A 15,106-nucleotide genomic window follows, 5' to 3' on the forward strand; every position below is an offset into this window, starting at 1 on the left:
TCCTGAAACTTTTACAGGCCCCAAAATCAGCAGTGACAAAGTGGCAAGAAGGTGTTCCACCAAGAATCTAGTTAAATTGTCAAAAAAAAAAAAAAAAAGAAAACCACACACACAGACACACACAGACACAGACACACACACACACACACACACACACACACACACACACACACACACACGATATTTTAAACAATTTTCTTACTATACACTAGATGGCAGCTGATCTTCAAGAATGACTGTATTTCTCCTTGCAGGTCTGCTAATTTCGAGGGAGTAGTCATCGGTTCTTGGAGAAATTGATTGTAGTCCAGCATTGTCTTCACTCTGTTTCAAATATCAAACTGAAATACCAGCACAGTGAGTGTTCAGATCATTTTCAGCTTCATTACTGTTTCCGCTTTTTTGTATTGGGTTTATTGCTGTTTATTTCTGAGAAAGAATGTTCTTTTATTGTTTACTTTTATATTTAATGGGCCAGGTGTACTTCTTTTTAAGAACAACTTAAAATACTTGAATGATATTCTAAAGAGATGGGATAATATTTCTGTTTTTCTTTTGGATATACCTATTGATTTTTGGTAGAATAAAATATTGTTCATCATTCCCAATTTATTATAGCTCACAAAATATAAATAGCTGTGCCTTGCTACAATAATTATCTGCATACAAAGTAAATAAGATATTAAGCTGAATATATTTTTGGTAAGTTTGATTATATTTTCTATGTATCATAATAGCTAACAAATGAACAGTGTCTTTAATGTAGTTTTTCTTAATGACAAATGGATTTTGAAATGTATGTTAATTTTCTATAACTCAGATAAAGATATCTCGGAGTGGGTAGATGGCATGTATATACTTCAGAGCAGGATTTTAGTGTCTAGTGGAGGTTTTCTGGCCAAATATAAATGCTGTATTGTAATTATGCTAGATATTGTGCAATTGAAGCACCAGGCTCAGTTTTAACAAAACTTCATAGATAAATTGTAAAAATGTGCTTAAAGGAGTAAAAAAAGCTCTTGTATGTCTGCATGTTTTTATGGGAAAGCCACCCTCAATTTGTTTACTTAACTTTCCAGTGAGCATCCAGCCTTGTATCTTTATAAGGAAAAAGTTCTCATTGCCTTTAGTAGAAATTTTGGATGTGCAAGGCATGAGACGTTAGGCCCTGCATTTCTCAAAGAAAGTGTGGAAAATCTCTGATTGCTGTCAAACTGTTATTGTGACATTACTGCACCTTAGGTAACAGTCACGTTGCACCTCTGCTGGAAGTTACTGCCCTCAGTATCAGAAAAGAATATGTGCCTGCACCTGAATTATTTCAGACGAGAGTCTGGTGTCTTTACTTAAATTGGCAAGGAAATGATTTTATGCTATTCTATATAGGAATGAGAGCAGACCTTGGAGAATGACAGAAGAACCATACAAGACTGAGGTACTTAGCAATAAGATGGCAGATGAAATTTAGTATACATTAATGTGAAGTGATGCACAAAGGGAAAAACCATCTAGAGTCCCCTTTATAGAAGTGGGATAGAAGGCAGTAAGAATGATCAAAGGGATGGAATGGCTTCTGTGCAAGGAATGACTAGAAGTAGGCTGTAACTACTCAACAAAACTTTGAGGTAACTATTGAAGAGATCTGCAAAATTGTGACTTGGAAAGCAAATGCCAGCTTTAAGGGTCTCTTCCAAAGCCAGAATAACTGATGGTACTTAAACCTATGTTCAAAACAAAGAAAAGGAGGTCATATGGTGGGTAGTAGATCTATAGAACTTCACTGAAGGATGCTGTGAATGGAAAACTGTCAGTACAAGGGGAGACTGGACAAGTCTTTAGAAAAGACTGCTGCTCATGAGAGTTCTCAGGGGTGAGAAAGTCTGTGTGAGAAGAGAGCTCAGAGGATTGCTAAAGAGCCGTGCTCACACTGGTGTCAGAAACTTCTGCAAGCTGAAACGGTTGGAAATCAGGATTCTATGAAAAAAAAGTGTCATGTGCACTTATTCTGACTGTCCATTTCTGACCATTGTTCACAGTTTTTTCTGTTTAAAGGCACATTCTTAAAGTAACATATTTATTCCTTAAATTCTGCAAAGAATTCTACAAAAGTAATTTGCTTCAGATGTGCAAAATGGTAGGTACATGCTCTGTACCAACATTTTTCCTCTTAGAAAATCCCATATGGTCATCCCTAGTACTTGTCTGATTCCTTTGTCCCTCAGTTCAACATGCTAACCTGACAGAAAACTTCTCTTTAATTCTGTGATGTGTGCGAGTGTAGTGAGATGAATCGGTTTGTTAGAGAACAGTGTCAGTGCAAGGGAGGAAAGCTGCTCTCTTGTTCTAAAAGTCCCAGGAAGTTTTTATGGAAATCAGTACTTTCCATGGAATATTTTCACTTCCATAAATATATTTTGGCAGTAATGTCTCACCAGCTATATAGATGGTTTATGTAGAAGAAGCTTTTTGATCTAGGTTTTTCTTTTGGACGCTAGTCTACTTGGTAAATGTATGTTAGGCACAATGTTAATAGTTACCATTACTACATTTCCATTGCATGCTTCCAAAAGGCAGCCAGTCCAATACCATTTATATTTTCTTTGTGTATGGCTTGTCAGAGAAACAGAATTGGGATAGCAAGGTGGCTATCTAATTCTCATTGAATGGAATGCAGAATATTTGCTTCCAGATTTAAAACAAGGAAACAATTCTCTGAGCATTTCTTGTGATTAATAATGGTTATTACTAATTCTTCCCATTAGAAAATAATTTTTGGGAATGAACTGGAACTTATGTGATTTACGTAACATATAGAGTCCTTTCAAAGCATATTAATATTGCAATAGCAATCCTGTACTGTTTTATTCACAGAATCACTGAATCATCTAGATTGGAAGAGACCTCCAGGATCACCTACTCAAACCTCTGACCTAACACTAACAAGTCCTCCACTAAACCATATCCCTAAGCTCTACATCTAAACATCTTTTAAAGACCTCCAAGGGATGGTTGACTCAACCACAGCCCTGGGCAGCCTATTCCAATGCCTAATAAACTTTTCAGTTAAGAAGTTCTTCCTAATATCCAACCTAAACCTCCCCTGGTGCAACTTAACCCCTTCCCCCTCGTCCTGTCACCAGGCACATGGGAGAATAGACCAACCGCCACCTCGCTACAGCCTCCTTTCAGGTACCTGTAGAGTGCAATAAGGTCGCCCTTGAGCCTCCTCTTCTCCAGGCTGAACAGTCCCAGCTCCCTCAGCCGCTCCTCGTAAGACTTGTTCTCCAGACCCCTCACCAGCTTTGTTGCCCTTCTCTGGACTCGCTCAAGCACCTCCATGTCCTTCTTGTAGCGAGGGGCCCAAAACTGAACGCAGTACTCGAGGTGGGGCCTCACCAGAGCTGAGGGGGGGGACAATCACTTCCCTAGTCCTGCTGGCCACACTGTTTCTTATGCAAGCCAGGATGCTGTTGGCCTTCTTGGCCTCCTGAGCACACTGCTGGCTCATATTCATCTGACTATCAACCACTACTCCCAGGTCCTTCTCTGCCAGGCAGCTTTCTAACCACTCATCTGAAAGCCTGTAGCTCTGTTTGGGCTTGTTGTGTCCCAGGTGCAGGACCTGGCACTTGGCCTTGTTGAACTTCATACAGTTGGCCTCAGCCCATTGGTCCAGCCTATCCAGATCCTCCTGCAGAGACTTCCTACCCTCGAGCAGATCAGCACACACACCTAACTTGGTGTCGTCTGCAAACTTACTGAGGGTGCACTCGATCCCCTCACCCATTAAATATAAAGATATTAAAGAGAACTGGCCCCAGTACTGAGCCCTGGGAGATTCCACTAGTGACCGGCCTCCAACTGGATTTGACTCCATTCACCATGACTCTTTGGGCCCGGCTACCCAGCCAGTTTCTAACCTAACAAAGTGTACACCAGTCCAAGCCAAGAGCAATCTGGTTCTTGAGGAGAATGCTGTGGGAAACATCAAGCAGGACCTGTCTTTCATAAACCCATGCTGACTGGACCTGATTGCCTGGTTGCCCTGCAAATGCCTCATGATGACACTCATGATAATCTGCTCCATGAGCTCCCCTGGAACTGAGGTCAAACTAACAGGCCTATAGTTTCCCGGGTTTACCTTCCAGCCCTTCTTGTAGATGGGCGTCACGTTTGCTAGCCGAAGGCAAGGGATGTAATCAGAACTCTCATATTAATCGTCATTTGGAATAAACGCTGGATGGGACTATTCCTCATTAATTAGTCAGTTCTCTCATCAAAATAGTCTGTACTTAGGGCCTCTACAAGTTCTGGTACTTTAACATAGAGCTTGCTTCTGTGTAGTGATGTTCTTTATTTTTTGAATTTGACTGTATGTGAAGCTCTACAGAACTGTTTCCACTCCTCTATAAAATTATCAAATTTGTAATTTTAGCAAGGTTAAAACCCCTTAAAAGGGCCCTATATTCCATTAGTCAATTTTTAGTGGGCTTTGTTTTTCATTTATACAAGTTTTCAGGTCTGCTTTTGTGAAAACTAGCTTGATGCAATAATGCTTTGCAGACAAGAAATTTTTAGCTGAGTTCTTTCACAAGTGATATGTATGCAGCTTGAACAGATACTGTCTTCTGTTTAAATTACTGGATGGTAAGCAGTTAATTTTATTGCTGATATGTATTTCCAGTAAAATGGATAAGCTGTTTTCTTTTATAAAACAGTAGGCTGGATAAAAATGTTAATGTAGTTTGTTTGGTTTAATGATCATTGTATCACATGAATGTACTTCTAGAAAAAATATTTACTCCGTCCTTGCTTGGAAATTCAGTTATAAATTACTTCCCTTATTCCTATTTTGATGGCTCATACAGAAGCATATTAAAATATCTGTTAGAACAGTTCTAAACTGCACAAGATTTAATAAAATTCCTGCATATGCTTTCACTGATTTTCCTTGTAAAAGGAGGACAAGAATTCTCGGAGAGGTAATACTAGGATTTAGTTTTAATAATGTTTATTTTCTCTATTCAGTATACTTAATTATGAGTATATTGATTAAAGGTAGTTATATTAATTCACACCTCTCATATAGCCTAATATTGAGAGGGTTGAAAATGAAGATTTTTTTAAGGTGGTATTACTGCCATATATCCTTATGGAAATGAGGCAACAGTTGCTCACTGCAGGAAGAGAATTAAGCACGTGGTTTAGACCATGTAGTGGTCTAAAAGTAGAAAAAAATAAAGGGAAAAAAGAAGAAGAAGAAGAAAAAAACAAAACAAAATAAACAAACAAAAAAGCAGCCTAATTGTGGAAGGTATACAAGCACCTTAACTTCCTAAGACAGCTGAGGTCTTGGCATTACCTAAGAAATGCCAATTATGTTGGAAAATTTGTCTTAAACTTATTACCAGTAATTTGATACAGATATACCACACGCAGTGTTAAGTCTTGAATTCTGTTAAACTATTGTGTTCTGTACTGAGTACAATGTATTTAGCTTTTCTGCTATACCAATTGTTTTTCATGCATCTCAAATACGCTACAGAATTAATAGAAGTCATCTGTGTTTCTCAAAAGGAAGAAATGGCAGTCAAAGTAGAAAGGGACCAAGGCAGCAAAAAAGGTCAGGAATCTTGGAATAGGTTCTGTGAGGGCAGTATAGTGTAGGAAAGACAGTCTGAAGGGAAATCCAGTAGTCCTTTGAACAGAAACCTGCAATTTTTCTGTCCTTACGGTGATAGATGTTTATTTCTTATGGGAGTGTGAATGATTCTACAGCTATTAACTGAGTATGAAACATCAGAATAGTCATACATTTTCTCCATGTTTAGGTACATCTCATACTTCAGCTGAAGAAAAGCTTCTGAAAATCCTTGGAGAGACAATCAATCCAACTGCTGGTAGGAGTAATTGTCTTTTGGTAGTATAATAGTTTTTTCCTCTACTTTTGGGAGGAGTCTTATGCCTTCAGCATTCCTCTTCCCTAAAACAAAGATCTTGGAACACAGTCATGTACAAATATCAACATTTTTTCCCTTGTCATCATCCCTTAAAAATAGATTAAGTATTCTGGACTTGTATGAATTGTCACTTCAGTGTCTGCATTTTTGCCGTTCTGTTTTCAAGCTGCTATTTTCACTTATTACTATTTTATAATTTTTTAATGCTTCTGGAATGAGTCACCTTTTCTACTTACCACCCCAGTGTTTGATTACTGATCTGACTGATGTGAAATAATTATGATTTACAGAGGAAGTGGGAATGATTACAACACCATCAGAAGAGTTCCATATCTCAGAAAATATTGCAGTGCAAAATATTTCAGAGAACTAAATACTCTTTTAAAACATACTGACTTTCAAATGCCTGGTGGTTAAGTAATGCAATCCAAATACTCTAATGAACAGTAATGAAAGAAGATCATAGCAAGAATTTTCAGTGATTTTTCAAAAATTTTCCTTAGCTTCTGTTATACTGGACTATAGAATTTGAGATTTTTTCTTTGAACAAGTCAGGATTGAAGGTTCACAAATTCAATGATAAAGCCATATTTCTAGATTTCCAGGTATGAAGTTCAGTGGACTGGGTGTGAATGGAAAGTGATTTTATTACTTCTTACACTGCTCCATCTTTAATTTCTTTGTTTCCATTTGTGCTTTTAGGACTTATATCATGCTGTGCAGGCAATCAGATATGTAATGAAATTCTCCTTGATGAGGTGTTTGCTTTTTCACTTTTCTTTTAAAGTCAAATACCAAAAAGCAATATTTTGAATCTGTCACTTGTCTTTGTTACTGAAATTGGAGTAATCTGTGCTGGTTATGTTTCCCTAGTGGTTCACATGAATATTATTGCTGTTCCATCATAAAGTTTACTTACTATAGAAGCTCAGATACTGCAGATACTGAAATAACCACACTTCATTTAATTATTGTGAATTAATGAAGTGGTTCATTTTCACGGTGATTTCAAGTTATTCAGTCTGGCACATACAAATCTATTACCATCCAAACACCAGAAATGATTTTAAGCTTAAGATACCAAACTACATAATAACCCAAAGTAGCATATTCTTTCTGTAGTTTTGTTTTGATCCAAAACAAGGGATCACTTGAAAAATTCAGCTTCAGATGCTCAAAACTGGGATTTGAGCACTCTTATGAAGTCATAACATCACTTTCTTGCCTAATAGAATTCCTTCTACTGAAAAAAAAAAAAAACAACTACCAAAACCAAAAACAATCTCAATAGTTAACTTTGTATGTTTTTTATTGTTTTAAAAAATCCTTTGTATGGGCTCCAAGGGGCTGAATCTCTGGCTGGGATATTATCTACAAAACAAGTTATTAAACTGAAAATCGAAAATCATGGTTTACAACTTTGCTACTGTTAAGTGTAGCACTCTAGGGATGTTCAAACAGTTATCTCTTTGAATTGTTGATGTGTTTCAGAAAACACTTTATGAAATGTTATGTTGCTGTTTTTTTTTTGTGTGTGTGTGTTGTTGGAAAAGGACATTACAGAAAAATGAGGAAGAACTTAAGATGAGTCGTGTCTATACACTCACTTCTAAAAATTGGTTTGTCAGTCTCTTGATGGAAATTGGACATATTTGGTTTCTCAGGCAGGCAGGTTTTACTACATTTATCATGAATGTTGCACTGGTCTGATGGAAGCATCTGATGCTTATTGCAATCTGCCTTTCCTCCTTTATAATCTTTAGGGATGTGACAACAGACTTTTTCAAACATCATTATATCTAGCTTCAATTAGTATGAATTGAATTTATTATTTGCAAGGACCTTGTTTTTTGAATCCTTTAATGGTAGTCATGTGTTCAATAGGTCTCCCAGCATATAACTACTATCTGGAGTAGAGTTGATTTATTTCACAATAGTATAGTCTGAAAATATTAGCCAACTTTGAATAGTGTGTTGCTAGCCAAAACAAGTAGAAAATGGTGTCAATTGTTTCATCCTTTGAATAAGTGCAGTAGTTTCTTTCCAAGCAAGTAAAATTTACATTAAAAGTAAAAAAAAAAAAAAAAAAAAAAAAAAAAAGCTGTAGTAGAAGTAAACGAATGCGTAAGTGCATAATTTAGCAATGGCTGATACCTAATTATTAAGGGTCTCACAGACCCAATACTCTTCTAAAGAGCAAGCTGCTTAAAACAATTCCCCTTTTCCTTTAGATAGTGCCGTGAATTGAATTTCATAATTACCAAATAATTGGAAACCAGTGTTCTGGTTTACATTGGGCAATTAGCAATGGCATCAAATTCAACAAAAGAAGGTGCTGGGTGCTGCACCTGAGGAAAAATAATGCCAAACCCAGGTCCAGACTGGGAGACAGATGACTGGAGGGCAGCTCTGCGGAAAGGGATCTGGGGATGCTGGTAGACTCTAAGACCAACATGAGTCAGCAGCGTGCCCTGGCAGACAGGAGGGAAAACAGCATTCTGGGGTGGGTTAAACAGCACAGCCAGCTGGTCAAAAGAAGTGATTACCCTGCTACTACCTGCATTAATAATTCAGAGATGTTGATGACTGAAAGGGATCAAGAATGCCTTGGATTTACATGAGTTTTCCAGTGTTATCAAGATCACCTCGATTCTTTTGCAAGTATTATAGCTGTATCTCATTTTGAGAAATAATTGCTGCAAGGTCTCTTTTGACTAACAGATAGTAGCGTTTTCTTTGATAACTTTTCCTGATGGAAGAATTATGAATTGGTCCTTTGTATGAGATCTACTTAGTGCTATGATGCAGATGTCATAATTTGACTTTGATCTTAAGTTAGCTTTTTCACTGAGCAACGTTGTACTGAGAGACTCTTCTGAGATCTTACCTGGTGCTTTGAAGGTGCTTCAGGGAGTCAGCTGACTAAGCCCATGCAAAAGATGATTTGACTGATACCTTGATAGTTTGAAATCTTGACTATATTTTCGAGTAGGAATACACTTCGTGGAACTAAAAAAGAGGCTAAAAGTATTTGTAGTAGAAATACCTCTTCCTTCAGAGGTTAGGCCTCTGTATAATTTCTGCAATGAATAATCCCCTTGAAGTGGAAGGGCTGAAGCATAAGAATATTATTCCAAATTTACCATATGTGTAAGGTCACTATAACAGTCACTAGCAGTGGAAATATTACATACCTGTTGTGTTTTCATTGTCTTCCCAAAGAAATAAAAATAGACAAGAGAATGGGGACTGATTTTTATTTCCATCTATTAAGCTATCCACATGAGCTTATGGTAATCTCCTGCATCACCCAAATTGCTGTAGCAACTTGAAAAGCATCTTGAACATTAGTAGCCTGAGGGAAATGTTGCATTTCCAAAATATCTCCCAAAGGAGGTTCCTGTCAAGAGTAGTTTCATTTGCAATTGAAAATGATGATTAAAGTTTGTGAAAGATTAAAGTGTGTAATTAAAAAAGCAATAAAGTTACCTGTCAAACAGAATCTTGTTAGTGGTAAACAGCTTTTTGTTAACATTGTGCTGAAGTATGGTCTCTGAAGCAACATTAGTGAAATTCACCTGCTGAGGTTGGTGGAGATGCATCCTGTCACAGCAGATCTGAATTTAACTTCAAATGTCCTTGTATGATAGTTAAATGTCCTTCAAATGTCCTTGTATGATAGTTAACAAAATATGAATATATTCCTCCCTAGAATACAACTGGTTAAAAACTGCAGTTGTTTAATTATATAAAGGTGTAACCAAAGAAGTTGAACTATTAAAATTTTTGATAGATTAATATAAACGTCCAGCTCTGTTCTCCTGAATAAGACAGATTCTGTAGTTCAGGAAACTCTTGGCAAAGTGTTTGACCTTCAAAGAAGAAATTTTATGGTATCTAAATTTATCTCAAAGGAAACTTTTTCCCCAGGAAATTCTATAGAATCAGAACTTCTAAAGTAAACAACACTCAGAAAGCTAAAAGTTGTTTCAGAAGAGATTGGAAAAATAAAATGAAAGATCTCAGAAACACTTTTCCCTGAGACATGCAGTATATGTTTAACCCAGTTAGTTTTTTCACTTTTTAAGCTTTTTTTTAGCCTTTCAAAGCTGTTAGAGGTGGTGCTAGGGTTTTTATTTTCCCTTCTTAAGAAACCAAGGGATCAGACTGTCTTCTGTACCCCTTTCAAGATTAAATTCACTCAATTGAACTCCAAAGCTGGATGATTCAGCCATAGTTGCTTCCTACAAGGGGCTGAGTAGTAGCTTGTATATAGCTCTGAACCAGCCATTGACTATTACCTGTACCAAACTCAACAAGAGGTTGAGACATAAGGTCAAAATCTATAGCAGTCTATTCGCTCCATTGCTTATAGACAATTTTTATTATTATCATTATTATTTTTACAGTAGAAGCAGCTGCTCAGTTGGTGATCATTTCTCCTGGAGAATTCATCAGAAAAATGTCACAGACTTCAGCGAGGGTTGGCTGGAGCCCTGGCAGCCAACCTAGGAACAATGCCTACATTGCACAGAACAGAATGTAGCCATTCATATTTGCATGAAGCTTGTGGAGTCCTACTGTGGAAGTGCCTGTGAAAATGACTATGCATTTAGTTCTCAAATTAATATCGGCTGATCAAATTATGTTTCAGGCTGAGTGAGTTTTTAAGCATTTTCCCTGCTAAAGGCTGTGTTCTGGACTTTGAGGTTCGAAAGTCTATCTAGAATACTTGCAGTTTGTCCATGTCACTAGTCAAGGTTCTATTTTTCAGCTCCTATGGATGTGTTGTCCTCTGTCTGCTGGTTAGAATTTGTGGTCCAAAATGATACTGCTTTTGTATATACAAAGGGGAAGGAAGTATTCTTGCAAGAGTTGAAAACGCTGATTAAAATATTTTCTTGTTCTTTTAAGGAGGAGCTGAGGACCTGTTCTGTTAATCATGTGATATCTATAAGAATGACATTGACAAGGTGAGAGAGAGTAAATAGCAGGCTGGTACAGAAACCTTGTGAGAACACCTACCCAGAGTAGCTGTCTGTGCTTACTACATCCCATGTTCAGGACAGAGTAGATACATAGTATCCTGGCTTCAGATTCCTCTGAATCTCTCAATGTTTGACTGAAAAATATACGTCTGCTCAATAAAAATACACATGCCAGTGTAATTTAGACACTTTTGCTTCTTTTTACTATGTTACATAATCTGAGACTAATTAAAAACATGTCTTTACTAGTGTAATCTTTAAAAATGAACTTACAATGGAGATAAGAAAGCAGTATTGAAAAGTGCCAACTATAGTTCTGGAAGTAATTGCTTCCTCAATGGGACTGTTCTGTTTAGAAATCACATTACACTTCACCTATATTGTGTCTTTCATCAACTATTTAGATAAAATGTTCTTACATCAGATCATTTCTCTTCATCCTTGTAAGGAAACCTTTCTTCTGTCATATGCTTTCTCTAGACTTTTCTTGTTGGGGCAGTGCCTATGCACCTTTGGTCAAAATATTTGTGCACCTCTGTTTTCTTTTAGCCTTAATGGTCAGCTGGAATAATGTTGCAGATTAGTCATTTACATTTCCAGTAAGTATTAATAATATATATGGATGATATTTAGCGAGTAGACTATGTGCAGACCTTTCATGTTATTAAAGCATGCTTTGATCTCCATTGATTGTGTAATAACGTCCAGTAGGGAGCTTGAGAGGGTGCTGCTGAAAAGCATATAGCAATAGGGACATGCATGGTGAAAGTGATCATTGTCACTATCTCCTGCTGCACTGGAGAAAATGCCAGAAGGATGATGTTTGTTTGGGAACTCCCATCACTTCTCTTGCCAGCTGGCCACAGGGGAGACTTCTTTGTGCCTCCCCTGCCTCTGCCCCCCGTAATGTGTGGCATCAGTTTAGGGACTGCAAATAAAACCTTATGTATGTAAACCCATCACAACATCCTTTTGTGCAGCAGACATGGAATAGAAATATATTTCAAGGCCTGAGGAGTTTTACAAAGGAAAGTAATCCATGAGAAAATATTTGACAAAGAATATCATAATGATTTATCAGCTCAGATCCAGACACATTGTTCAAGCCTTTTGAACCAAGAATACATAGGGTCCAGAGTGTAACCCTTGGGGGCGCATGTGGGTGCCTCACCAGGAGAGCTTAACGATTTGTCTAGAGCTTCTGTGTCTCATTTCCTATTCATAGCAATAACTTGGCTGGTGTTTTTGTGCATTATAACAGGCATGTTTCTGCAAGAATTGGCAAAGAACAAATCTGAGATTAGCTTTGTTGTTATTTTCTTTAATGTGCACTGTGAAAGGATTTGTGAATAACTTTTTTTTTTCTGTTTTATGGCTTTGTTAAAGATTTGAAAATAAATTGTCTAATTTATTGGAAAAAAAAAAATTACAGTAGCAAGGATAATGTGTAGTAGAATAATAAGATAATGAAATGTACATTATATAAGGAAATAAAAATTTTCATTTTCAGGTCTCTCTTTTTTCCAAATTAGAACTTACAGCTTTTGTAGTAGTTAAGCTAAAATTATCTTGTGTTGCATGGTCCTATCAGTTAGAAAATTATAGTGAGTTTAAATGTTCCAGAAAGTGCTTTTGTTGTATATGCAAGTGAACCTGTTTGGTTTGTTGCTGCACTTTGCAATCATTTCAATGTGTCTTTTCTCTGCACCTGCCTTGCAGTGACATCTGTTGGGAAAAGGAGGAAGCCTTTATTGTAATTGTAGCGGTTTAGAATGAAAGTTAACCTCAAATACAGCGTGCAACTATTCTTTTTCCAAACACATTTATCACTCAATGCTCAAATCTAGTGCTACCAATAAGATGTAGGTAATATAGGATTCAATTTTTCATTTTTTTTTACTATTAAAAAAAAATAGAATTATCATTGCTACTTTCTTAGCTACAGCTCTATATATTGCTAATGTATTAAGGAATAATTACAAAATACTCATAATACCAAACTTGTAACGTAAATATCTGAAGTATCATACTGATGTATATTCCAAATAAATACCTATTTTGTTCTTCTGTGTGATATGTAAATCCAGTTCCTGGTACATGGTGGTATTTTTACTGTGTAAACACTGAAAAGACTTGAGAAATAGGGAAAATGTAGAGGAGAAACCACATGTTCTTTCAGAATTTCAGAGTTGGTAGAAAGAGTCTGGTGTTCAGATGAGAAACCTCAAAGTCCATGCCTAGCTCCTTTAATGTATTAACATTGGTTGAAAAACTGAACAAATCATGATGTTCTGAGACACACCTAGAATAGATAAATATATCTATCTATATATAAATATATCTATAAATATATTATATATATCTATAAATATATATATAAATATATATATAAATAAAGTGATATTTAAAAATCACTATCTTATAAAGCAGTTCACTGCTAGATCCTTCCTAAAATATGGTTTGTTCTGAAATTCTGTTTTTTTTGCATTTTTGTTTATGCATGATTATCAGTTATTTTCTCACTTCTTTGTTTTGTGTTACTTGTGTTGCATTTAATCCTAGCTCGCTTACATGGGTCTTTACTTGCTGTTTATTTTATGCTCTATATTTCTCTCTGTTTTCTATTTTGTTTCCTTTTGCCTTGATTTCTATTTTTCTGCCTTACTATATCAGTATTTCTTACTTAGAAATGAGTATTTTTTTCTGCACTGAGGAAAACTCTTAAAATACTAAGAAAACTTGATTCTAATTCTGCAGTTTTTCTTCTGTTTCCCCCGAGTTCATTTTTCTTCGTTTGCTTATCTTTGTGGGTGTTTTTAGTTTTCCTCTTTTAGTCGCTTATTTGGAGCTCATAGAAAACAGAAAAGTAGATGATAGTTTCTCAATCTCTCAATCTTTTTTTTTTTTTTTTTTTTTATTATTTATGCATATTGTATATGAAAATGTCATGAAATTTCATGGAGATCTACTGATTTTATATAATGGAACTTTATGATGCATTTTAAAATTGGAATCATGCTTTTTTATGGTTGATTCCAGAAATATCCTCCTTATCTTGCTTCACTACTTCTATGTATTTAGCCCTAGTATTAGTGATTATTGTTGTAGCCAAAGATGCCAAAGATGTCTCAGTACTTTTAATAAAGCAGTTTTAGAAAGCTTTTGGTCATCTGAATGTGTATTACCGGAGATGTTTCCAACTTACTGGTAAAACTTTCAACTTTGTGCTATGCAGTTAGCATCTCTCTACAATTACAGTAGCTTGATAGTGTATATATATATAATATACATATTTAAGTCCTGCTTTTGTTTATCTAGTCAGCAAAGACTTTTCCTGCTGAGTCTTCTAACATAAGTCAAATGAAGAAAAGAGATGATATCCTAATTTTGCAGTCTAATACTTGGACATAAATACTGTATATCCAGTACAGTGCAGATTATTCAGTACTGTATCCAACAGTTTTTTTTTTTTTTTTTTTTTTAAGTATTCCATAAACAGTTCTCACGTTAGAGTAGCAATACATTTATCTCTAAAGAAGTTAAAGCATAGATTTTAATACCAAAACTTGCGTATGGTACATTTAACAAAGTATGAAGTCTTTTGTAAATTTGTCTCTTCTTCATAGGCCTTCAGACTGCTAATTGAAGATGTCATGGTTCAATATTTTATGCTTCATTAGTGACTTTTAACCTATATTAAACACTTTTGTCATATAAAATATAACAAAACACCAAAGGAACATAAAACCCCAAAACAGAAGAAACAGGAGGAAATTGTATGTGCATATGATGGGAGAGGGAAATAGGTTTTTTTTTGCACAGATTTCTCACTTGAACATTAGGAAACTTGTGTAAAACCAACATATAAATATGTATGTCCATTAAACTCAGTACCAAGGTTCTTTGGATCCTTAAAAGTACTCTGTAATGTTGTATACTCTTTTATTTTTATACTGGTGAATTACACAGAAGTATTGTTGAAATATTTACCAATACAATTAATTATGTAAAGTTGGGAGTTATACATTGCTTCCAATATTAGCTTAATTAATTTCACAGATTATTCTTGAATGGAAATTAAAAGCATCTCTGGATCATTTTAGTATCTATGTTTCAGTGTGGACTAGCAACTAGCACGGTGTTCTTAAATAAGGTATA

General features: G+C 35.8%; 1 long non-coding RNA gene across 1 annotated transcript; it reads left to right on the forward strand.

The window, feature by feature from the left end:
* The first annotated feature begins 222 nt into the window (after positions 1-222).
* Positions 223-10,752, forward strand: LOC118172055. The gene is made up of 3 exons (XR_004753538.1): positions 223-357; positions 5,832-5,900; positions 10,370-10,752. It is a non-coding gene; the product is annotated as an uncharacterized LOC118172055 (long non-coding RNA).
* Positions 10,753-15,106: the final 4,354 nt, after the last annotated feature.

Source organism: Oxyura jamaicensis, chromosome 10 (genome assembly GCF_011077185.1).
Source record: "Oxyura jamaicensis isolate SHBP4307 breed ruddy duck chromosome 10, BPBGC_Ojam_1.0, whole genome shotgun sequence".
NCBI classification, from domain to species: domain Eukaryota; kingdom Metazoa; phylum Chordata; class Aves; order Anseriformes; family Anatidae; genus Oxyura; species Oxyura jamaicensis.